Raw genomic sequence first — 25567 nt, 5'->3', positions numbered from 1 at the left:
ACACAAATATTACTCACTATTTAAGTGCTTTACATATAAATTTGCATAATATTACTTTACCTTTAAAACAACCCTACAAGATAGATTCAATTTATTTCTATTTTCAATACAAAGCAACATAGAGAAGTTAAAAACTTGCCCAAGTTATATGCTAATTATTGGTAGAATTGGGGTTAAAAGGTAGGCAGCTGAGCTCTCAAGGAGACCACACTCTTGATAGTGAAATGTAACCACCTCCTTGCCATGATGCTAGCAGTATGATGAAAAGGCATATAGAGCTGGGGAATTGGATCTAGTTTGGAAATTCAGGGGAGAGTTCCCAATGAAATGGCTTCAAATTAAGATAAGACAAGTAGCTTTTAGCTGGTTGGGAAGAAGAGCCAGTATTTCTAAGTGAGCTCAGCTTTTGAGAGCTGAGATGATGGGAACTCTCCAAGCTGAGGATTAGTTTGCAAATTCCACTAATGCTGCCAGGTGAGTGAGCTTCATACTTATCACACCTCCTCCCATCCATACTATGGGGGCGTCAGAAGAGATGAAATTGCCCTGCAGAGTAATTAGTGACTGATCAGCTTGGGTGGAGAATTCCTCACACTGACCACGTAAATTAATTATAATGTCTCCCAGTCTTTCAAATTATAGGATGATACTTTGAGAAAGCAAAGCTGAGGGAGATCTTCCTATAGGTTCTGTTAAGTGGACTGGGGAAGTGCTGTAAATGGGGTTGATTGCGATCCCTGTGACTGAGTGGGTTTTACTAGTATGAAGGGGGTAATAGGAAGAACTAATTGGTTCCTGGAGGGGGTTTTGTCTGCCTTGGAGAAAGCCTCAACTGCAACCATTCTGAGAATTAACAGCATGAGGCAGCAGGTAGACCACTCACTTATATACCTGTGCTTAACTACAAATAGGGGAAGTAACTGGAGCATGCAAATACCAAGACTCTCAGAGGGGAAAGGCATCTGGTTTCCTTTTCACAGTACCCACCACTCTTTTCCTTCTCTTCATTTCCATGGAACCCTCATAAGCGTTCACTTGCAGTTCTAAACATTCTCTTATAGGTATAAGAGGTGAACTACAGTGGGTTTCTAAGAATGGTATTCTAGGCCACCCTCCTAAAGGTCCCTTCTCCATGTTACCTCTTATGTCCTGTGATTAGTTAATACTAATATGGCTATGAACAAATGGCAAGAAAGCTTGCTCTTTATTGTGTCTCACACAGGGCAGTTGCTAAAGTACATTTCTGGGCATACTTCTCAAGAAAATTGCACTTTAAATGTAGGGATTCATGGGGATTTTTTTTTTTCCTTTAGGGCCACACCCATGGCATATGGAAATTCCCAGGCTAGCAGTAGAACATAAGCTGTAGCTGCCGGCCTACACCACAGCCACAGCAATGTGGGATCTGAGCCACATCTACAATCTACACCACAGCTCAGAGCAATGCCGGTCCTTAACCCACTGAGCGAGGCCAGGGATTGAACCCACATCCTCATGAATACTAGTCAGATTTGTTACCACTGAGCCATGATAGGAACTCCCAGAATCGTTTTCTTTTCAGCCAGTGTCTTCTTAGGAAGTTATTGATGGGAAGGAACTCCTATGTAATATGCAGCTTTTCAAAGATGTAATATGTAGCTTTTTAAAGATGTAATTTATCTTTAAAAGAAATATTATATACCCTTGGTAATATTTAGAGGTTTATGTTTTACAAACTGATTATTATTATAAAGCTGGTGAGATAAGGACTCTAAACTCGATTTGCCTTCCAAGTCTGATTTCTTCTTGCCTTTCTAATCAGTCTATCCTAATGAATCCCCGGGAAAAAAATGGGTCTAGTCACTCCCTTCTGAAATATGACTTGCACATTCTAAGCTTATGCCAATTTCTTCTCTAGAAAGCCCCTTTTCCCATCTCTGACTCTTAAAATTCCACCTCTTCTTAAGATCTTCTCTGATCAATCCAATAGGAAATGAATGTCATATAGCATATAAATATTTTCTGTGCTGACTGTGACACTCATCATTCCTTAATTTTTCATTCAAGAAATATCTTACACTACTTTTTTCAGTACTGTTAAGAATAAAGATGTAGCAGTGTATAAAAAGTACTTAGTCTTACACTTAGAAATATATAGTTAAATACTCACAGACATGTTTAAGGAGAAATTGTGGTAAGAGTTGTGTTGGAAAACGACAGGATGCCATGATAAAGAATAATGCTACAGAGAATAATATAGAGGGGGAGTTCAGAGAAGACTTCCCAAGTAAGTGATATTTTAGCTGAGTTCTGATGGGTGAATAAAAGTTATTCAGGCCAGGAGTTGAAGGATATATTTAAGACAGAGCGACTTACACTTGCGAGGTCTTAGGTGGGAAATGTCTTGGTGCATTCTAGGAACTGAAATAAAGTCACTGGTCTCATACTTTAGTTATACATGCAACCTTTTTATCTCTCTCAGATGGAAGAGAACTTGTTTTTTATTTCTTTCTGTCCCATAATGAGCATATGGTTTTACACACATTAGGTACTCAAAAAGTGTGCTAGAGAATGTTGGCTTCCAGGAACTGTAAGTAAATTGTTTTGAACTTACCCTCCTATGTAAATACCTATAAACACTGGACAAAATATGAGAATGACTTTCAGTCATTGCAAACAGAGCAGTCTTATCATTCTCGAGAAAAGAAAAACTAATGAGATAAATTTATTATCCACAAATCTCTACATGAGACACTTCCTACAATTTTGCAGTAGGGAGGAGAGTCCAGTAGAGAGCAGAAATCTGAGGGAAGTAGGTAGAGGTTAGGGTGTGAGGTTGCTGAGGCAGCTAGAACTGGAGGGGAAACAGAGTATGGAAAGTCAAGAAGCTGCATAGGGAAGGCATCCTGGAAGCCTGCATAAAGGTTCACCTTGTGTCCTTGGCTGAAGGCTAAGGTGCTCGTGAACAGGACAGTGAATCCACGAGCCTAGCAGAGAGCAACTTGGAGGGATTCAAAGGCAGTACAGAGATACTAGAGTTTTCATAGGACAAACAGAAGTCAGAATTTGGGTCAGCTAGAGTAGAGAGACCTCATTGAGCAATTTAGGCATCCAGTTAAGATCCTGGAAAGACCATGACCTAGAGGAAAGACCCTAGATCTAACTGGAAAATAAAGAAAAAGTCCTGAAACCAACCCACCCTACAAAACACGAAACCAAATCTGAAATGCTCAAAATAAGCTACCAATTAACTGTCAGATAAAACAAAACAGGACTAAAATAAAGACAACACACATGAAACACTCCATAAAGTTTAACATATAAAATAAAGTTATTAGAAAAAGTAAGAAAACATTTCCTATAGGCAAGAGGAAAAAAAATCATTCAGTGGAAAAAGATTCCCCCCCCCAAAAAAAAAAACAGATATAAGAGACAGCAGATAGGGATTTTAAAACATTTGTTAAAAACACATTGAGGAATTTAAAAGTAAAGATGGACAAATTTCAGCAAGGAAATAGAAACTGTAAAATAAATAGACATTCTAGAACTAAAAATAAAATATCTGGTATTAAGTGAAAGAACCCTGGATAGACTGACAATTGATTAGGCACTACATAAGAAAGGGTCAATAACATTATCCAAGCTGAGGAAGGGAGAGAAAAATGTTTATGAAAGATATCAACAAAATCTCATTGACTTATATTGTGCATCAAATCTAAGTGCAGAGTATCAGGGGAAAAAATCATGTCAAGAATGCATCAGACAAAAACATTAAGTAAACAAAAACTGAAAATTCCCCAAATCTAGATGGAAAAAAGTACCACAAAGATTCAAGAATTTCAATAAATTCTAAATCGATTAAATCTAAGAAACAGCATGTAAGCACATCATTCTCAACTATAAAGGAATATTATGTACAACTTTGCAGTAATAAATTCAACAAGTTAAATGAAATGGACAAAAAAAAAACCAGGGGAAAAAAAAAGCTTTCTAAAACTGATAATAGAAACCATGAATGCTTCCCTGTTCATTAAAGAAACATAATTCATAGGTAAATATTTTCCCACAAAGAACACATCAGGTCCAGATAGCTTCACTGGTAAATTCTATATTAATGATGATTAATATTTTACATGAATTATTTTGGGAAAATACGGTGTGGCAATATTTTCTATGTCTATTCATGAGGCCAGCATAACCATAAAACGAGCATAAACAAGGACATTAAAATAAAATTACAGACCAATATTTCTTGTGAACCTACTTATAAAAATCCTCAACCAAATATTAGCAAATGGAATCTAGCACAACATAAAAAGAATGAATCAAATGGAGTTTATCCCAGGATTATAAGGTTGTGACAAGATTTTTTAAAATCACTTTTCACAGAATAAAAATCATAATTACTTTAATTAAAGCAGGAAAAAGCATTTGATGACATTTAACACTCATTCATGACAAATTCTTAAAGCATAGAAAAACACTTCAATTATAAATGACATCTGTGAAAAACTGTCCTTTAACATGATAGTTAAAATTGATACACACAGCACTTTTTCCCTAACATCAAAAACAAGGTGAGTGTATTCACTATTACCCTCTGTCCAACACTGTATTAAAGCTTCTATCAAATGCAATATGCAAGGAAAAATAAATGGTGTAAAGACTGGAACAGAAATAATAAATTTGTCTTTATGCATAGAAGACATGGTTGCATGATTATGTATGTAGAAAATCGTATGAAACCTAAAAAGATACAATGACTAATGAATAAGAAAAATCCTAGAATCAAGATCAGCATACAGAAACCAACTGGATTTCAATGGTAACAAATAATTGGAAAATAAACCATACAATTTAGTAGCATCAAAAAAAAAAATACTTAGAAAAATACTTAGGAAGATCAGCATACAGAAATCAACTGGATTTCAATGGTAACAAATAATTGGAAAATAAACTGTACAATTTAGTAGCATCAAAAAAAAATACTTAAAGGCATATTTTAGTCTTCTATACTAAAAATTACAAACATTTGTTAAGAAAAAATCTAAAGACAACCTAAATAAACATGCTATGTTCATGAATTGAAAACTCAACATTTTAAAGAATCCCATTCTCTCTAAATCTATAGATTGAAGCCAATCCAATAAAAAAATCATATTATAGACATTGACAATCTGACTATAAAATGTATAAAAAAAGACCTAGGACAGACAAAGCAATTCTCAAAAAAGGAAAGAGATTTGGAGGCATTAGACTATTTGAAGAATTACTATTAAGTGACAACAACAGCCACTCTGGTATTGGAATACAGACACATAGATCAATGGAAGCAAACAGAACATGCAGTAATACTTACATGGTTGAATGATGCTGGTGCAGTTTAATGGGGAAAACAAAGTCTTTTCAACAAATAGTTTGCAACTAAAGTAAGGAAAACAGTGAACCTTCATTCCCGCTTCATGTCACATACAAAAATTAAAAATTAAAACTATAAAGCTTCTCACATAAGCAATAGAATTAATGTTATGATGTCAGGTACAGATTTTTTTAGCCCTTACACAAAGAGCTCTAAAAGTAAAAAGATAATTTGGCTCAAATAAATTTTAAAATGTCTGCTCATCAATAGTTGTCAAAGTCTATGTTAAGCCAAGACACAGGTGGGAGGAATGTATTGACGATACCTATATATGACAAAGGATTTATATCCAGAATATACCAACTGTTCTTAGAAATAAACAATAGGACTTCCCGTCGTGGCGCAGTGGTTAACGAATCCGACTAGGAACCATGAGGTTGAGGGTTTGGTCCCTGGCCTTGCTCAGTGGGTTAAAGGATCTGGCGTTGCCCTGAGCTGTGGTGTAGGTTGCAGACGCGGCTCGGATCCCGCGTTGCTGTGGCTCTGGCATAGGCCAGTGGCTACAGCTCCGATTTGACCGCTAGCCTGGGAACCTCCATATGCCACGGAAGCGGCCCAAAGAAATAGCAAAAAGACAAAAAAAAAAAAAAAAGACAAAAATAAATAAATAAATAATAAAAAAGCTAACAACACAATTACAAACAGGCCACAATCTTGAACAGATATTTCCCAGAAGGTATAGAAATGGCCAATAAGTACATGAAAATGTGCCTAAGATTATTATTCTTAAGACAAATTAAAACTACAATGTGATAATACTTCATTCCTAACAAAATGGCTAAAATTAAAAGATGAACAACCCTAAATGTTGGCAAGGTTTTGAAGCAACTAAATTCTTGATGAGAGAGATTAGTATGCTTTTAAAAAAATCCAGTATTTCCCCATAAAGTTAATTATATACCTACAATAAGAATTCCATTCATTGATACCATTAATTTCCGATTGCTGTAACAAATTATCACAAACTTAGAGGCTAAAATCAAAACAAAGTTATTATCTTACCTTTCTGGAATTCAGAAGTCCAACATTGGGTCTCACTAAGCTAAAAATCAAGGTGATGACAGGGCTCCATTCTTTTCCTGGAGGCTAAAGGAGAAAATTCATTCTCATGCCTTTACCAGTTTCTAGAGATTGCCCACATTGTTCAACTTACAGCCTCCTTTTAGCTTCAAACCAGCAAGGGCCAGCCAAGTCTTTCTCTCACCACATCACTCTGGTACTGACTCTCCTCCATCCCTCTTCCCTGTTTAAGGATGCCAGTGATGACATTGGGCCCACCTGGATACCCAGGCATTCTCCCTCCTTTAAGTTAAACTAATAATTAGCAACATTACTTCCATTTGCTACCAGAATTCCCCTCCCCATGTAACTTAACTCTTTCGCAGGTTCTGGGGATGTGGATATTCGAGAGGCCACTATTTTGCCTACCACAGAATTGATCTAAAAGAAATGAAAACATATGTTCATGATAAGACTGTTTAAAATGGCTTTAAAAGAAAGGCAAATACTGTATGATATCACATTTATGTGGAATCTAAAAAATAGCATACAAACATTAAAGAAAAAAACAGCTTTATTCCGAATAGCCCCAAACTAGAAATAACTCTAATGTTTGTCATTAGGGAAATAGGCAAATTGTAGTATGTTATTCCAATGGAAAATTTCTCAAAAATTTTAAAAAGAACATTTAATTGATTCATTAAACAATTCCCAAAACAATTCAGTGAGCAAAAGAAGCAAAACAAAAGTAAATACAATATGTATGTTTCCATTTTTTGACTTTTGAGAATAGCAAAACCTAAACTATGGTGATAGAAATAAGAATACTGGTGACTTTATGAGGGCAAGATTGACTGAAAGGGGTCAGAAGTGACATTTCTGAGATAAGTGATAGAAATACTTTATATTTTTGTTGAGACAGATATATATATCAGCACTTACAAAATCTGTGCATTTCACTATATGAATTTTACTTGATAAAAGAAATCTTACAACATATTGAAGTAATAAAGAACATACAATTACATTTCTAAAATTAAACAAAAAACAAAAAATAAACAAAAAATATTAACCAAAATATCATTGTTGCTTGTTTCTGTGAACTTATAAATTTTAATTTTTTTAAAATATACTTTCAAATTCAAGCCTGATGTCTATGACGATGTCTGTGACAAATATAAACATGGAGATCCTACCTTTTTTCCTTGCTTGAGATACTTCAAAGTTTTTTTTAAAGTGTAAATCAGATTTTGTTTCAGCTTTTTTTTTTTTTTTTTTTTTTTTTGTCTTTTTGCCTTTTCTTGGGCCGCTCCCATGGCATATGGAGGTTCCCAGGCTAGGGGTCCAATCGGAGCTGTAACCACTGGCCTACGCCACAGCCACAGCAACGCGGGATCCGAGCAGCGTCTGCGACCCACACCACATCTCACAGCAACGCCGGATCCTTAACCCACTGAGCAAGGGCAGGGATCGAACCCGCAACCTCATGGTTCCTAGTCGGATTCGTTAACCACTGCACCACGACGGGAACTCCTATTTCAGCTTTATTGAGGTATAATTGACAAAGTTATACTATATTTATAGTGTGCATTATGATTAGATATATGCATACGTTGTAAAAAGATTCCCACCATCAAATCAGACAAAATTTTTGAAAGTTCAGGGGGAAGAAATTTTATGAAATTTTCTCCCATGCCACAATGGGGTTACATTTATATGTATAAAATGAAGTCAGAGCCTTAATGATGATCACCTAAACAGTTAATGAAGGTTCTCCAAAGGTTCCTTTGCTGGCCAACCTAATGCTGATTTGCAGTTAGTGTCCCTATGATCTAGGGCATTTACTGCCTTTCTTATAGATCTCTCCTTTCAGTATTCAGGCTTGGGTCCTTGGAGCTAGGACAGAAGATACTCAGAATGATGATAGTGTGTTATGATTAGAATCACCTCCTACAGTCCACAGCCTCCAGAGCTTTGGCCTTAGAAAAAAGCCATTGTGGAGTTCCCGTTGTGGCACAGTGGTTAACGAATCTGACTAGGAACCATGCGGTTGCGGGTTCTATCCCTGGCCTTGCTCAGTGGGTTAAGGATCTGGCGTTGCCATGAGCTGTGGTGTAGGTCGCAGACGCGGCTCGGATCCCGTGTTGCTGTGGCTCTGGCGTAGGCCGGCAGCTATAGCTCCGATTAGCCCCCTAGCCTGGGAACCTCCATATGCCGCAGGAGAGGCCCAAGAAATGGCAAAAAGACAAAAAAAAAAAAAAAAAAAAAAAAAGCCATTGTGTCTGGGTGCTTTCTATGCTTTCAATATTTTACCCCTAAGAGTCTCTTCAAATAAACTTCTTAGCCAACCTGGCCCTATATCCTTGGATACATCATTTGTTATGTTTGCATCTAGGGTAAAAATGGATAATTTGCCAAACTGGCATCACTGCTACAAATAAAAGATAAATAAAAGAATGCTGGGGCATCAAGAACACCTATCACATGAATTAATTGTTAGAGGGTCTTCTATAAGATAGATGATTGACATATATACATGTATTGTATATATATTAATACATGGAATATACACATTTTGGAGGTTTTTTGGTATAATGAGTCAAATGAGTATGGGATGATTTGCTCTCCAGCTACACTTCTTTGACTAGGGTGTTCATGCAAAGAAGATGGCAGAAATGACCCAGAAATGGGGCATTCCTGGGCTAATCTGTCTTAGCCAGTTTACTGAGAACTCCATGCTAGGAGACAGGCCCTGTTTTAGCCATTTTACCTAAGGGTGTGAGGTAGAAGACAAATAAAGAGATACAATGGTAGAGACAAAGAACAGAAGGTGAGAGGGAGGAAACTTTTTGACTTTTGAGTGGTTTGGGCATGGTGACCAAACTGTACAGGTAATGGTATAGGGTAGGAGAGGGTTAGGAGCTCATCTTTCAGTTTCTAGAAGCTGCTTCCCTTTCTTTCTATTCTTGGATCTGGGACAAAGGACTTACTCTTCAATAAAATGTTATAAATGCTGTTGCAGCTTTAAGACCAGAGCCAGAGTCCATGTTTTCAGCCAGACTGCCCCTTAAAGGCTTCCCAGTGGCTTCTGGGTTCTCCTCAAGGATATAGAGAGCTGGAAGAGCATCTCTCTCACCTTAACAATTAAAAAATAAATAAACTTTTAAAAATATGGATAAACTGAGAGTTCATGACTTTTTTCCAAATACATTGGAGAAAGGAGGCACAGGGCGGTCAGTTGGTCCCAAATCCTAGGAGACAGAGATACCTATAGGAGCAAAGAGATATAAATATTTACCTACCTGGAATAGAGGCTGCTAGGCATCAGTAGGAAGAGTTCATTCAGAGATCACAATGTGGTGAAGGGCGCAAATGTGGCTGGCAGGTGGCTGTCAAGCTGTGGGGACCCACAAAAGTTGAAGATTCTTCAGCATCCTCCTAGAGCCTCTATCTTCATTAACCTCATCCTGCTTTCATTGAAAAATTAGAAGAAGCCCTAAAAAGCCTTTGTCTTTGGTGAAGGCCTGGGGAGGAGAACAGCAACCCTAGACTATTTCCCTTATGTTTCTCTATGAATAAAGTCTCAATTTGTGGAATGAAGGTCAACAAATATTTTCGCTCTTAGGGACTTGGTGGAAATTTATGGACTCTGGGGAAAACATCAGGGATAAAAAATCTCTGCCCCTTGAGAGGGGCAGAAATACATGGTGGGCCCATAGCCAAGTAGCAATGTTGGAAAAAAGAACAGAAACGGCATCAGGGACAGGTACCTACCTAAGAATGGGGGCTAATGAGAACAACAGAGAACACTCCCCACCCCCTTCCCATCATGCCATGGATTCGTCCTCCCCCAACCCCAACCCACTGATAAGCCAATAAGGTCCCAGTAGCAGCAATAGCCAGATACCACTGATAGACCTAAATGAAGATATCTCTTGGAAGATATCAGGGAAGACTAAAAGGTAAACAGATATTGCCATGAAGCCAGTTCTCTGGCCCCCAAATACAGTCACTACAGGAATCTGATGCATGTGGTGCTCTAAGGGTAACCATGACAATGAAAGACCTTCAACCCAGATCAACTCTTAAATGCAATGCACTCAAATCCCCATGCTAAAGTCATATCAGAGGGAAAGTATGCTTATTTCTAAGCATAAAACTACTTACGCCTATCTCCAATGTCTACATAAGATGTCTGGCTTCATCAAAATATGATGGGAAAAGTATACAGAAAATGAATAAAGTTACAGAAATTATGAAGAACACTAGCAATTAGACATAATTCACATCTGTAGAATGTTCTACCAAACAGCAGCAAATACATTCTCTTTCCTAGAGTATTTGGAATCATCTCCAAGATAGACCATACTGCGACATAAAACAAACGTCAACAAATTTAAAATAATAGGAAAAAATGCCACATCTTCCTAATCCGATCATCTGTCAGTGGACATTTGGGTTGATTACATGTCTTGGATATTGTGAATACTGCTACAGTGAACATGTGGGTGCAAGTGTCTTTTTTCAAGAGAGTTTTGTCTGGATATATGCCCAAGAGTGGGATTGCTGGGTCATATGGTAGTTCTATGTATAGATTTCTAAGGTACCTCCATACTGTTCTCCATAGTGGTTATACCAGCTTACATTCCCACCAACAGTGCAGGGGGGTTCCCTTTTCTCCACATGCCCTCCAGCATTTGTTATTTGTGGACTTATTAATGATGGCCATTCTGACTGGTGTGAGGTGGAATCTCATGGTAGTTTTGATTTGCATTTCTCTAATAATCAGTGATGCTGAGCATTGTTTCAAGTGCTTGTTGGCCATCTGTATATCTTCCTCGGAGAAATGTCTATTCAGGCCTTTTGCCCATTTTTCTATTGGGTTGTTGGCTTTTTTGCTGTTGAGTTATGTAAGTTTTTTGTATATTTTAGAGATTAAGCCCTTGTCAGCTGCATCATTTGAAACTATCTTCTCCCATTCTGTAAGTTGTCTTTTTGGTTTCCTTTGCTGTGCAAATCTTGACAGTTTGATTAGGTTCCATTAGTTTATTTTTGTTTTTATTTCTGTTGCTTTGGGAGACTGATCTGAGACAACATTCATAAGGTTGATGTCAGAGAATGTTTTGCCTGTGTTCTCTTCCAGGAGTTTGATGGTGTCTTGTCTTATATTTAAGTCTTTCAGCCATTTTGAGATGATTGGATTAGGAAGATGTGGTATATATACACAATGGAATACCACTCAACCATAAAAAAGAACAAAAAATGCCATTTGCAGCAACATGGATGGAACTAGAGACTCTCATACTAAGTGAAGTAAGTCAGAAAGAGAAAGACAAATACTATATGATATCACTTTTATCTAGAATATAATATATGGCACAAAGGAAACTTCCCACAGAAAATAAAATCATGGACTTGGAGAGTAGACTTGTGGTTGCCAAGCGGGGAGGGGAGGGAGTGGGAGGAACTGGGAACTTTTGGTAAATAGATGCAGAATGTTGCCTTTGGGATGGATTAGCAATGGGATCCTGCTGTGTAGCACTGGGAATTCTGTCTAGTCACTTATGACGGAACATAAAATGTGAGAAAAAAGAATGTATACATGTAAGTGTAATGGGGTCACCATGCTGTACAGTAGAAAAATATATATATATATAAATAAAAAAGAAAAAAGAAAAAGATAAAGTGCCAAGTATATACTTGGATCATAACAGAATTAAACTAGAAAAATAAATTTAAAAAATTATCTGGAAAATCCCTAAATGTTTGGAAAACAAAGAACATACTTTTAATGCCTTGCTTGTCAATGAGGAAGTTTCAAGGGAAATTTTAAAAATTTGACCTCAATGAAAATAAAAATACCACATTTCAAAATTTGAGGGATGCAATGAAGCAGCGCTGAGAGGGAATTGACAGCATTAAATTCTTCCCCAAACCCAAGCTTTACTGATATATAATTGACCTATAACTTTGTGAACAGATTTTTTTTTTTTTTTTTTTGCTGCACCCATGGCATTCAGAAGTTCCCAGACCAGAGATTGAACCTACACCACGGCAGCACCCCAAGCCCCAACAGTGGCAATGACAGATCTTTAACCCTGTGAGCCACTGGGGAATCCTATAACTGATATATAACATTCTGCAAGCTTAAAGTGTACAACATGTTGATTTGACATATGTGTATACCATGACATAATAATCACAAGTGGTTAGAAAGGGCATACTAGTCTTGTTAGTGATCTTAGAGGGAAATCTATTAACCTTTCACCATTGGTGTGTTGTTAGCTGTGGACTTATCATACATGGACTTTATTATGTTGAGGTATGTGCCTTCTATAACCCAATTTGTTGAAAGTTTTGTCAAATGCTTTTTTCTGCATCTATTGAAATGATCATATGATTTTTACCTTTAGTGAGTGAAAATTTATCCAGAAAAAGGATAATTATTTTCCCCCAATATTTATTAATTATCAAGCATCTCTCTCAATATTTATTAATTGCAAATGGAAAAAAAATACTAATTTTACAGTGAAGAAACTTGGCAGACACCACCTTATCTAAGTGATAAAAGTTAATATTTCCAGGCATATGTATTTATATCATCTACTCCAAGACAGGTGCAGAGCACCCCCATTATCCTTCCCAATACTGCGTAGCCTCAATCTAATAATAAGAAAATACCAGGTCATGAAAGATAAGAAAAGCCTGATGAATTGTCACAAATGAGAGGAGACCAAGGACACATGGCAACTGAATTAAATGTAAGATCTTGGATTCGATCCTGGAACAGAAAAAGGACATTAATGGAAAATTGGTGCAACCTGACAAAAGTCTCTAGTTTAATTAATAGTATTGTGCCAATGTTAATTTCTTATCATTGATAATTGTTCAGTGGTTAGATAAGAGCAAAAAGATGGGTAAAGGACATCTTGGGTACTCTGTGTGCTACTTTGAAAATTTTCTTTAGATCTAAAATAAGACACAATGTAATACTACTCAGCCATAAAAAAGAAAAAAATGTCATTTGCAGCAACATGGATGGAACTAGAGACTCTCATACTGAGTGAAGTAAGTCAGAAAGAGAAAGACAAATACCATATGATATCACTTATATCTGGAATCTAATATACAGCACAAATGAACCTTTCCACAGAAAAGAAAATCATGGGCTTGGAGAATAGACTTGTGGTTGCCAAGGGGGAGGGGGAGGGAGTGGGATGGATTGGGAGTCTTGGATTAAAAGATGCAAACTCTTGCCTTTGGAATGGATTAACAATGAGATCCTGCTGTGTAGCACTGGGAACTATGTCTAGTTACTTATGATGGAGCCTGATAATGTGAGAAAAAAGAATATATACATGTATGTGTAACTGGATCACCATGGTGTATGGTAGAAAAGTGACAGAACACTGTAAACCAGCTATAATGGAAAAAAATAAAAATCATTATATAAAAAAATAAATAAAAAATAAGATCTAAAGAAAACATTTTAAAAATGGCCAAAAAAACCTCTCTATCCCTCAATTCTAGACATGCCATTAAACATATACAACATAAAAGTACATGAAACTTCCATGACCTTATTTAGCATTCTACAATTTACACTTCAAAAATCAATGGGCTTATGTCTGTGAGTTCCACTTTTTGAAAATGATGAGACAAAAAGAGAAGGTTTTAAACTGTGATTTATAAGCTCTTCTCTTCAAGGAACAGATTGTGGGTGTGGAGAGTTTTTATTCCCCATAAATGAAAACCAAATTAGATCCAATCATCACTAGATTGTATCTGTTTAATTTTCAAAATACGGGAGGCATCTTTCAATACTGAGCAGAATTCTGAACAGATAAATGTAACATATGGAACTGGACCTTGTGTGGAATGCACTGAGTCAAATTTGCAGTTATTACTGTTTTCATACTCCCCATCAACTTATATTTCAGCACTGGAATCCCTTACTTCTCTTTGATCTATCCGAATGCACATCATGGGTACAAATTAAAAATTAAATAATATATTATTAAGAAGAAAAACAACATAAAAACTAAAAATTATTATGATGGCACCAACATTAAATTGGATGAGAGGTCGCCTAAATAACTAAGTCATCAACAACTTCATTTTATTTGGGCTTTATTAACTGCTCACAATTCTCATCTCAAAAAGTATTCAGAGGTTCTCTAATTATTTCATTTTAAATAAAAGTATGTATATTTCCATTGTTTGATTTTAAAAAATAGAAACTAGAGCAGATGACATTGCTGACTTTTATGTCTCCCTAAATAATATTAAATTTCTGATATTCACAACTATTGTTTGAAAAACACAGGCCTGGTGATTAGGTGAGGAATCAACCATTTTGAACTCTCAGCTTGTTTATACAGAACAAAATACAAAAAGCAAAAGAGAGTCAATTTTGTATCATTTTGGATACTTCTGGCTGTAGATCACAAAACAAGATGCCCCTAGGCAAGGTGGCTCGAGTTTGTTATTCATCTACTTAATGAAGATCAAGAAAAACTTAGCTTCTTTATATATTTCTGCTGCCACATTTTCCTACAGAACTTCCAGACATAACATCCAAATAAAGAACTGTTCCTCTGTGTTACTTTTTAAACAGGAAGAACTCTTTCTAAGAGATTTTCGCTACCCAGTTGACATCCTTTCATGTCTCATTGGACAGAATTATGTCACTTTTCCATCCCTAAACAAATTACTGGCAGTAAACCAATATACTAATCTAGGATTGACTCCTGAATTAAGACTATAGTCACTTTCCCTGAAAGCTGGATACTTAGATAAAGCTAGTTTGTGTTGACAAGGAAGACTGAGTTAATGGGTATTGAGTGGGCAGCCTACTATGTCTACTAAAAATGTCTTTTAAAAGGAATTTAGGTTTACAAAATTGCACAGAGAAGGGAAGCACACAAATTATAATAAAAGCTTAATTTAGTGTTATGAGAACTTTGAGAGAGAAACAGCCAAGATTCCATGAGGGCAACCAAACTAGGAAGATTGGGCATTTATGTCACCAGACATGGCTTCCTGGAAAAGGTAATGCATGTACTGGATGGGGCTGGAGGGGTATGAAGCTTGAAGGGTACTGGATTGGAGCAGCAAAGTCAGATGTGATTCAAAAGGGCCTCCTGTCCTATACCACATTTATGGACCACCCTAGAATTGACTGAAAGCAGCTGAAAGACCTACACATATAAGGGACACTATGAGATGTGCACTTTTAAGAAAGATTGCACCATACAGCATGGACAGACTGTTCCTCCTGACATTTTATGTTCTTCATTACCCAATCTTCTTATTTAGTACTTAGCATTTAGTACTTAGCATTCAGTACTTAGCATTTAGTACTTATTTAGTACTTAGCTATGAATTAGTTTTCATGTGTGAGAGAAACAAAATCTTACCCCCAAAATCTTTGTAGCATTCAAACTACATTATGAATGCTAAGATGGCAGAAATGAATGGCTGGTTACTCATATGCCTCTCACTGCAGTGACTGGCATCTAGAAAGTGCTGCTTTGGTTGCCATTTGTTAACTGCTTCCTTCACATTCCATTTTCAAAGCTGCACTAATCATCACTCTGCATGACAATGAAGTATGTTGGGAAAGGGGAGGGTGCACTCAGATTTTGCCCTTGTCTCACCAGTAGGTGTGGGTGATTATCATCCCTCTCTTTCAGAGTTTTAAGGATTTAATACATTTTATGTAAAACATCTACATATTGGAGACTGAATGAATAAAATTTCAACCTGGTTATTTTTATTTTTCTCTCTGTGGAACACAACCTCTATGACAAAAAAAACAAAACAAAACAAAATCAATAAAAACTAAACTAAATTTTGCTATTCTAGCTCATCAAAGTTTCCAAGGCACACACTTAATAAAACACTGGAATGAATACATGAAGGAAAATCTGCAAAAATTACTTTCCATATTTAGTTAGGTTAATACCATACTGAAGTGAGCCTTGGGCAGAAAGACAATTGTCTTAGGCCTTCAATCTGGTAAGCTTAGATAAAATACAGATTTTTAAAGGGCATTTTATTTTCATTTATGTAAGCAGGACAGAGCCTCAAGTGCCTACATTATATCATAACTGCCTCAAAATATTGATTCAACTAATTTTCCCTCCCTTACTCCCATGAATTCCATACATCTTCCCCCTTCACCCTTTTGCAGGCATCTTCAGGACCAGAGCCTGAACCATTCAGCTATTTTCTATCCTCTGGTCTACCTACCAGAGTAGGAAGTTAGAAGAATGCCCCATAGATCCGAATAGTGGTTTTCAACCCTGGCTGCACTGAGAATTACCTGGTACACTTTTTAACTGAAGAAGCCAAGTCCCAGTTAATACTAGAATCTCTGGGAGGTGGAGCTCTGATAATATTTTCATGTAATTTTTATGAGCATTAAGTGTTGAAAACTACAGATTAGGATTTCCTAAAATGTTTTAGTTCATCTCTGATTTTAAATATGCTTCAGTACATCTCTTTCAGTATCTTAATTATAGAGATGCCCAAGGTATAGTTTTACTTTTATTGAAGCAATAAACACAAAGATAAATGTACAGGTCTATAAACTAAACACACCCCTGTAACAGAAACCAGGTCAGAAACACAACATTACCAGCATCTTGGAAGGATTCCTCCTGCCCCCTCTCAAGAGTAACCACTATGATGACATTAATCAGCATGGATTTACTTTCTCTAAATGAAATCATACAGCATATATTCTTTTCTGTATGGCATAAGATGCCTTCTTAAGATGGAAAAGAAAGAGTCTAGATCATGTGGGTTAATAAGTCTTAGGTAAATCTAGTGAAACCCAGAAAGAAGTGCTGAAAAGTTGATTTGAAGACATGCTCATGAAGAATAGTTTAAAGCAGGTGCTGTAATAGTGGATGAACTTAGTTTTATATCTTTGTTCTGCTACTTGTAAGAGTTGTGATCCTGGGCAATTATTTACCTCTGTTTACTTCAGTTTATTCATTTGTAAAATATGGGTAATAATAGTAATACCTCACAAGATTGTTATGGGGATCATATAAGGCATTATGTGTACTTAGTACTGTGTCAGGATACAGAGTAAACAGTAGCAACTAATAACATGTATTATTTGTGATTACCTAGAAAGGAACAAGACAATCACTATTTACTAATATTAAGTGGAGACCAATTAATATCATAGTAGACAAACAAAAAAAAGGAATAATAGTCTTAGAGATCAGAAGCCAGGTGGAGATAGAGTATACTCAGGAACCCCTGCTTTATTTATTTATTTTTTTTAGGAAACAGGATTTTATTTTCTTTTGTTTTGTTTTTGGCCATGTCCACAATATGTGGAAGTCTTCCTGAGCTAGGAATCGAACCTGTGCCATAGCAGTGACCTTAGCCACAGCAGTGATAACACTGGATCTTTACCCCACTGTGCCACCAGGGAACTCTCAGCAATCCACACTTTGATCGGTCTCCCTGAATTAACCTGATTTGCTGGCAAGTTTTCACTGTTGAACTGTCCTGCATAGGGCTAAAGGGCAACTGCTCTACCTTCACTGCTTTTATAGCTATAATGATGTTTTAGTGTTTAGCATATAATAGGTGTTCAATAAATTTGTATTTGTTTACCTGTGGAGAACAATCTTTGTAACATGCATATTACTATTCTGTTCAACATTTTCATTAGCAATTTGAAAGATGTTGAAGGCATGCTTAAATGCACCAATGGCAGAAAAGACAAAGTATATCAAAGACAAATGTAAGGTTTTTTAAAATAAACAACTGTTGAATCAGCATTTCATATAAAATGAAACCAAGGTTCTAGTTGCTTACATATTAATGTGATCCAATAATAGGACAAAGGATATCAACAAGTGTTATCTTCAGATACAAGAATCAAAATGGCACAGCTTTCTATTTGTACTAGGAATAAGTCAGCAACTGGGCTAAATCTGGCCCACTGCTTGTTTTTTGCAAATAAAGTTTTATTGGGATATAGCTACATGCATTTACTTATGTATTAGCTATGAATGCTTTTGCAATATAACAACAGAGTTGAGTATTTGCATCTGAGGTCATAAGGCCTGCAAAGCTGAAAGTATTTACTACCTGGCCCTTTGCAGAAAAGTTTGTCAACCCCTATTCTACTCTAAATCTCACTCTCCCCATCTTCCTTAGTAATAGGACCTACAACAGTTATCTACACATACTTTTGCTTAAAGACTGCATTTCTTGGTATCCTCTGCATCAGGTGTTTCACATGACTGTATTCTGGCCAGTGAGATCTATGTAGAAGAATTTTGTTTCAGCTTTCTCAAATCTTTGTTAAAAGATATCCCCTTCACCTTTATGCTGGTTGGAAATTAAACCTGATAGCTAGAGCTCAAACAGTCATCTGGGTCCATGTATAAAGGCTTAGGTTTGGCAGCCAAGACCTGAAAGGGACCTAAGATCCTAAGTCCCAGATGACTTTGTGAAATCTCCATAATAACCCTTCACTGCCAATTACAAGACATTTTAAAAAATAATTCATAAAAAAGTATTGGTATGTTTGGTCCACTGTTCATTTGGATGTTCTGTCACTTATACATGAACTTATCCTAATAGATAGCACTGTATAATGTCCAGATCTTAGGACTGATCCTGCTAGTTCAAACTATCTGGAGTCTTTCTTGCCTTGCGGAGTTACAGAACTCTCCATCACTGCAAGGTTTTAAGTCGATCCTGAATAACCACCTGTCAGACAAGTGATGCAGAGTTCCCTGAATTGGATGGAGGTTAAATTATATGACCTCCCAAGATTCTAAGTTGGATATTCCTGGACCGTATTTTTCTTTATTAATGGAAAGTGTTAAATGGGTTCTCAGTTCAAGCACTTAAAATGATTAAAGTAACCAGCCAGGAAGCCAAGCTGCCAAAATGGAAAATGCAGAGGGAGTAAAATATCAGTACAATTTTAACTTTCTATTTGCAGCAAAGCAATGATTCAGATGGTACATTAGGCTCTCATTGAGGAAATCACTGATACTATATCAGATGACAAAACCTCCTGTCCAATAAGTTGGAACTATCCATTTTCATAGAAATGCTGGGACAAGGGAAATATCATTACTCCATATGGGCGATTCCTTTAGCATAAAATGTACAGACCGTAGTTAAACTGAGCCCATCACAAACACCAATAATCTATAAATAACTTTATGTATGCTCTAATAAAACATGAAAAAGTAGGAAATTCTTGGACTAGCAGAGGATAATAGTCAGGGATTATGGGACTCTGGCACCAACATACCTTCTCTTTGTTGATGCTCTTTATTTTTATTTTTGTAGGATTCATCATAAATTTAGTTTCCTTAATGATCCTGCCATGACCCAGCAGGACAAACCAGGTTTTCTCATTATTTTCTTTCATAGTATCTTATATTTATCCTTCAGAGAAGTTGTCACAAATGTAATTAATCAATCAATCGTGTGAACCCTTCCTTGTAGACTGTAAGATCCTTGAACACCATAACCATGTTTGTCTTAATCACTGTGCTCTTGTCCTTAATGCAGTGACTGGCAATGGAGGCAATCAGTAAAGACTTATTGAATAATGATAATTCGATTAGGAAAGATAATCCTGTTCTTCATTATATGCTACCTCCTACTGGGATACATTTGCAGCTTTCTCAACTTTAAGTGGCCTGAGGCAGGATTATTCTTCTTGAAAGAAGTTATGCACTTTAACCCAAAACAACAACCACATGAATGTCAAGAAACTGGAAACTCTAGTTGCAGAAATTTGCCATTTTATTTGGCTAGTGAATGTCTGAGAATTCTTTCATATGTTTAGGGAATTCCCATACTAGTGATACTTCCTATTATAGAGGCTGAAAATAGCAGATACACACTTTCCCAAGCTATCATCCACCTTGGGACTAAGAAACAGATCCAGACTCTAGTGATTAGATTAACAAGTTTTGACTTTGAATCAGGAATACTGGCAGGTTTTGCAGCTTGAAAATAATTACACAGATATAAAAACTGGTACCTTAAGTGGGTATTCCACAACAGAAGAAGGAGAGAGAAAGTTTGATGTGATAATGGTGGGAAAAAGGAAGACTTGGCATGGGTTCAATAACATTAATTTCCTTTAGGTAATTTCCATTAGGCCAATCAAGCTACTGCTATTGATGAGTTTCCATTTGTCAACAGCACCAACTAATCAACCCTAACTCTTGGTGGGGCATCTAGATGTTGGGTATCAGGCTCATTACATTTAACCATGGAAGGAACTTCAATTTTTCCATATTAGGACAGATATCTATTAATTGGTTTGAACTTTATTTTTCCATCTATCAACAACCATCCTTGGAATTGTTGAACACCCTACACTACAAAACAGTGTCTCAACTGGCACTGATAATTACTTAGACTTATGCTTAAAACATAATTAAAACAGTAAAATGTTTATTGTCAGATTTTCTAGTCTTACCACCTGCTGCTTGAGCCAGAAACAACTGGTTGTATGTAACAGTAGGATGTCTTATTAAAGTATATTTTAGCATCAGTTGCAAACAGATTGTGAGGCTGAGGTATTATCTTACGAAGTGATATATACACTGAACCAGAAACTAATACACTTACTTCTACGGTCAAGACACAGAGTTCCAAAAACCAAGGTGTGGGAATATAATTAACTCATGATTTAACTTGAGTATCCATAAAAGCAAGGCTTGTGATAAAAAGCTCTGTGTATGTTCGTTTACTGGGTAAATGAACTCGGGAGGAAGTAGGCACAACAGATGAAATGAAATGGAGTGAATGTCACAGCTAGTACAAGTATGTATTTTCCAGTTAGCCACGACTATGGGCAAATGGTACTAAGACCTGCACCTTATGAAATCCATCTTAGAATGCTCCTTCTGGAGAAAACATAATGGAAGATTGTATCCTTACCCCCCACCGCACAGTGGACAAAGGTGGCTCATAAGCGTCTGGACTGAACACGCAGAGTAGGTTATATGACACAGTATCCAGAAGCTTTGGAACAGGAAGTAAAAGGGACATGACCCAGGCCCATGTGAAGCATTCCAGGTTGCACCTGCACAAAGCTTACCAAAGCCTGCACAGGGATGCTCACCACTGAGATGGCTTGAGAAAGACATGAGGCCAAGAGGGTTTGAAGGGCACATAGGTGAAATATTTGAAACATTTCATTGCAGTGACTGATAGCGTTACTGTCACCAAGTACCTTAACTACTCATGACGCTCCAAAATTTTTGCTCCTAAGCCTAGGATTCTTGGTGTTAACGACATAGAAATACAATGCCAAAGAGGAAATGCTTCCCTCACAAGATGCAATGTCTCTATTGAAGTTCAGTCCCTGCTATCAATTTTAGAAAAATTAATGTGACTTGCTGTTCTTGTACTTTTCTTGTTCTATCTATCCAAATATTTTATATGTGATGTGTTGATAATGGATTACAATTACAATTTGATCTATAGATTATACATTATTGAGAGAAGATTCCAGCAAAACTGAAGGAGAAATGAACATTACCCAGAGTCTTGGCCTTGGTGCTGAATGAAGCAACTGAAGAAAATATGGACCATCGTCGATTAGAAATGAGCAGGAGTAACTCTGGATTGCAAGAGAGTATTGCATTCTGTTAAACAGAAATTTTATTCTTTAATGTTTACTAATTATAAAAAAAGAATGTATGTTGGAATGTACGTTGGTGTTGGTCACACAAATGAGTAGACTGTACAAATGAAGTTGTGTTCCCTGCCAAGCCTACAGAATTCCCTGCCTTTGGCAGATTTTCTGTCACCTGAGTCCTCTGGGTACCAGAATTCTTTTCATAGTCGTGATGGTTAATTTTATGTGTCAATTTGACTGAGCCATAGAGTTACCAGATATTTGGTCAAACATTATTCTGGGTGTGTCTGTTAGGGTGTTTATGGATGACATTAACTTTTAAATCAATAGATAGTAAAGATGATTGCCTTTCCTAATGAGAGTGGGCCTCAGTAAATTGGTGGAAGGCCTGAATAAAACAAAAAGTCCCTCTTGCCTGACAGGGATTACAGTGTTTTCCTGTCTTTGAACTTGAAAGAAGGCATTGGCTTTTCTTTGGTCTCAAGCCTATTGACTTCAGACTAGAATGTATACCATTAGCTCTCTTGGTTCTCAGACCTTCAGATTCAGACTGGAAATACACCATTGGCTTTCCTGGATCTCCAACTTGCTGATCTTGGGAATTCCCAGCCTCCATAATCATTGAGCCAATGCTTTAAATACATACATATATAAATAGATAGATATATAGATAGATATAAAATAAATTATATATATATATATGTGTGTGTGTGTGTGTATAGTTTGTTCTGCTTCTCCAGAGAATTTTGACTAGTAGAATAGTACACTAAATAAAAATGCCATGAGCTTGAATTCCCAGTCTCTCTTCTAGCTATGATATAGGCTATTTAACTAGAGGCTATCAGGATTCAGGATTTGCCCTAAACTTTGAATGAGGTACCAAAGTTCCTTTTGGCTGACTATAATTAATATTCTTTATTGAAATGCACATGATTATACTGTTGGGAAAATTTAAAAAATTATACTCTGACTGAAATTCATACTCATATAAAATATGAATTATATATTTATAAATATATATATACACATGTATATTCAACTTCAGTCATGACTGTTATTGGTGATTATCTTGTTTGGCTCTTTCCCTAAGGAATACTTGCTCTTTTATTTCCTATTATGGCTTAGCTGAGGCTATTTGAAAAGGAAGCTAGCCATTTCATTATATAAGACTGGAGAATAAATTAGGTACTAGAAACAAACAATTAAAAGTGCCAGAGAAAGATTCTGTTACTTCCATGAAGCAATGACATACTTACAAATTTAAAAGAAAGCAGATTATTTGCTGTATGAACAATGATAATTAAGAGAACCATATACCAACTACACAGAAAAAAAAATTTAAAGAAATCTAAGGACAAACAGTATTCTGTCTCTGTCTCTGTCTCTGTCTCTCTCTTTTTCCAGCTGCACCCTTTTCACGTGGAAGTTCCTGGGCCAGGGATCAAATCTGAGCTGCAGGACCTATGCCACAGCTGGGGCAAGGCTGGATCCTTAGCCCTCTGCACCATAATGGGAACTCCTGTCTCTCTCTTTTAAAAGCTTATAATACTGTTACTTTGAATTGCTTTTCCTGATTCTATGTACAACTAATATTTTAAATGCTTAGTAATACTTTCTCATTACACTTTTGTGGAAAAAGAAGATCAGGATTATCCCTGGAGGAAAAGGAAGATAAAAGGGAATCGCCCTATAACAGTCATCAGAATACTTTCAGAAATGGAGCAACAGAAAAAAGAACCCGAATATTGCTTCCATTCTTTAAGCATTATCTGGTCACAGCCCACTGACGTTCTCCAATTCATCCTTAAATAACAATAATTGTGTCTTCTTCATTCCATTTCCCATATCTATGTTTACAATTTCCTTCTTAACACCTTGATTCTGTTATAAGTACCCATAAGATGGTTGCAGTCATAAAAATAGAATTGCTTTTTGACTAGCCAGGATGAGGAGGATCCAAAAACTAATGGACAGGAGACCAAGGTGGGACCTTGAGTTGCTGTTAGTCAGATGTGATGTGTTGATGAATTCTAGAAAAAAGAATCATGAAGTGAGTTGGAAGGGACATGACTGAAAAATATTTTAGATATTTTTCAGCAGAAAAATGAATCTGACTAGTATCAGTTAGAAATGAATCTGACTAGTATCCATGAGGACCCAGGTTCAATTCCCAGCCTCACTCAGTGGCTTAAGGATCTGATGTTGCCATGAGCTGCGGTGTAGGTCACAGATGTGGCTTGGATCTGGCGTTGCTATGGCTGTGGTGTAGGCTAGCAGCTAAAAGTTCAATTCGACCCCTAGTCTGGGAACCTCCATATGTTGAGAGTGTGGCCCTAAAAAGACCAAAAAAAAAAAAAAAAGATGAAGAAGGTCTGATTATTCCTATGTTTAATAGGGGCTGGAATGGATTATAATCCATTCATCTAAAAAGACATGAGAAAAAAGTATATTAATTCAACTTTGTGGTATGTAGTGCTAGATATGTGGTTTCAAGATAAATTAAGAAATATTTTCACTTTCTCTTACATTAAATGATCTCACACTCCAGCTATATTTGAAATATCTTACAATACTAACATTAACAGTATTCTTTTATAATTTCCAAGGAAATTTTACATGGATTATTTCATAAGGTTTGCCTAAGATAGAAGGGTTTTTAGTTATGTCACACTTAAATTATCTTATTTAATACTCACATGCCTATTATGTATTTCCTTTTAACTCATTCTATTCATTCACTAACACAACCTCTGAACTTATACTCTTCTAGAGACAATATACCACTCACACTTCATTTGCTAACTTATCCACCTCGAGGATATCGAACTCATCATTTAAAACATGGTTACTGTAAGAAGAAGACTTCATCTGCTGGATGCGCATGCTTGTGTATATTTTGGGGGGTAGGTATAGGTTATTAAGAGGGCAGAAATTGGCAATGTCTCCTTTGCTTGGTCTCATGAGGTCAACCAGTCAGCTTTGGCTTCTATGGATCATCTCTTGTAATACCTACACTCGGAGGTAGAAAATCACAGTTCAAATAGAACAGCAACTTAGTAGGATACTCAGTTTAGCTGAAAAGCCCAGTTTCCACAAGTTATATCATATGTGCTCAGACATGTCCAGCCAAAAAACTGACGATTTGTTTTAATCTCACAAAAATATAATGCATTTAATTTTGCTTAAATTTATTTATAGCAAAGAACCTGTCCTTAGTTTGAAAAAGATGTCTGAACTTTAATGTTTCTTCAACACAATAAATATTAATTTTTACAAGTTTTTTTCCTAAAGTTATGAACATAGCTTGAGTTCATTTTTGTTAAAATTATATATTTCTTAACTAGCTTGAGTTTCCAGGGTATAAAACTAACTCAGATGTCTCATAGGAATCAGAAGAGAGTTTGAAGATCAAACAATTTGAAACTTCTTTTTAATTTTTAAAGGACAGCTTTTACATAGATTTCCTTTTTTGTTATTTTTTTTGCAACTGATGAGGAAGTTCCCAGGCCAGGAAT

General features: G+C 36.4%; 1 long non-coding RNA gene across 1 annotated transcript in view; it reads right to left on the bottom strand.

Moving 5' to 3' along the window:
• Positions 1–4600: 4600 nt before the first annotated feature.
• Positions 4601–25567, bottom strand: part of LOC146401690 (uncharacterized) — a 565997-nt gene continuing 545030 nt past the window's right edge. Inside the window, exons 4-8 of the long non-coding RNA XR_014809241.1 lie at positions 9700–9794; positions 6774–6838; positions 6401–6484; positions 5339–5403; positions 4601–4725 (exon numbers count right to left, since the gene is read on the bottom strand). This is a non-coding gene — a long non-coding RNA (uncharacterized LOC146401690). The remainder of the gene's footprint in view (positions 4726–5338; positions 5404–6400; positions 6485–6773; positions 6839–9699; positions 9795–25567) is intronic.

This window comes from Sus scrofa, chromosome 7 (assembly GCF_054392235.1).
Source record: "Sus scrofa isolate SSC_HxYL_T2T_F1_AM1 chromosome 7, Sscrofa_HxYL_maternal_Yorkshire_Landrace_v2.0, whole genome shotgun sequence".
NCBI lineage: Eukaryota > Metazoa > Chordata > Mammalia > Artiodactyla > Suidae > Sus > Sus scrofa.
The sequence above is the reverse complement of the archived record's forward strand: the minus strand, read 5'-3'. Positions and strand labels throughout refer to the sequence as shown.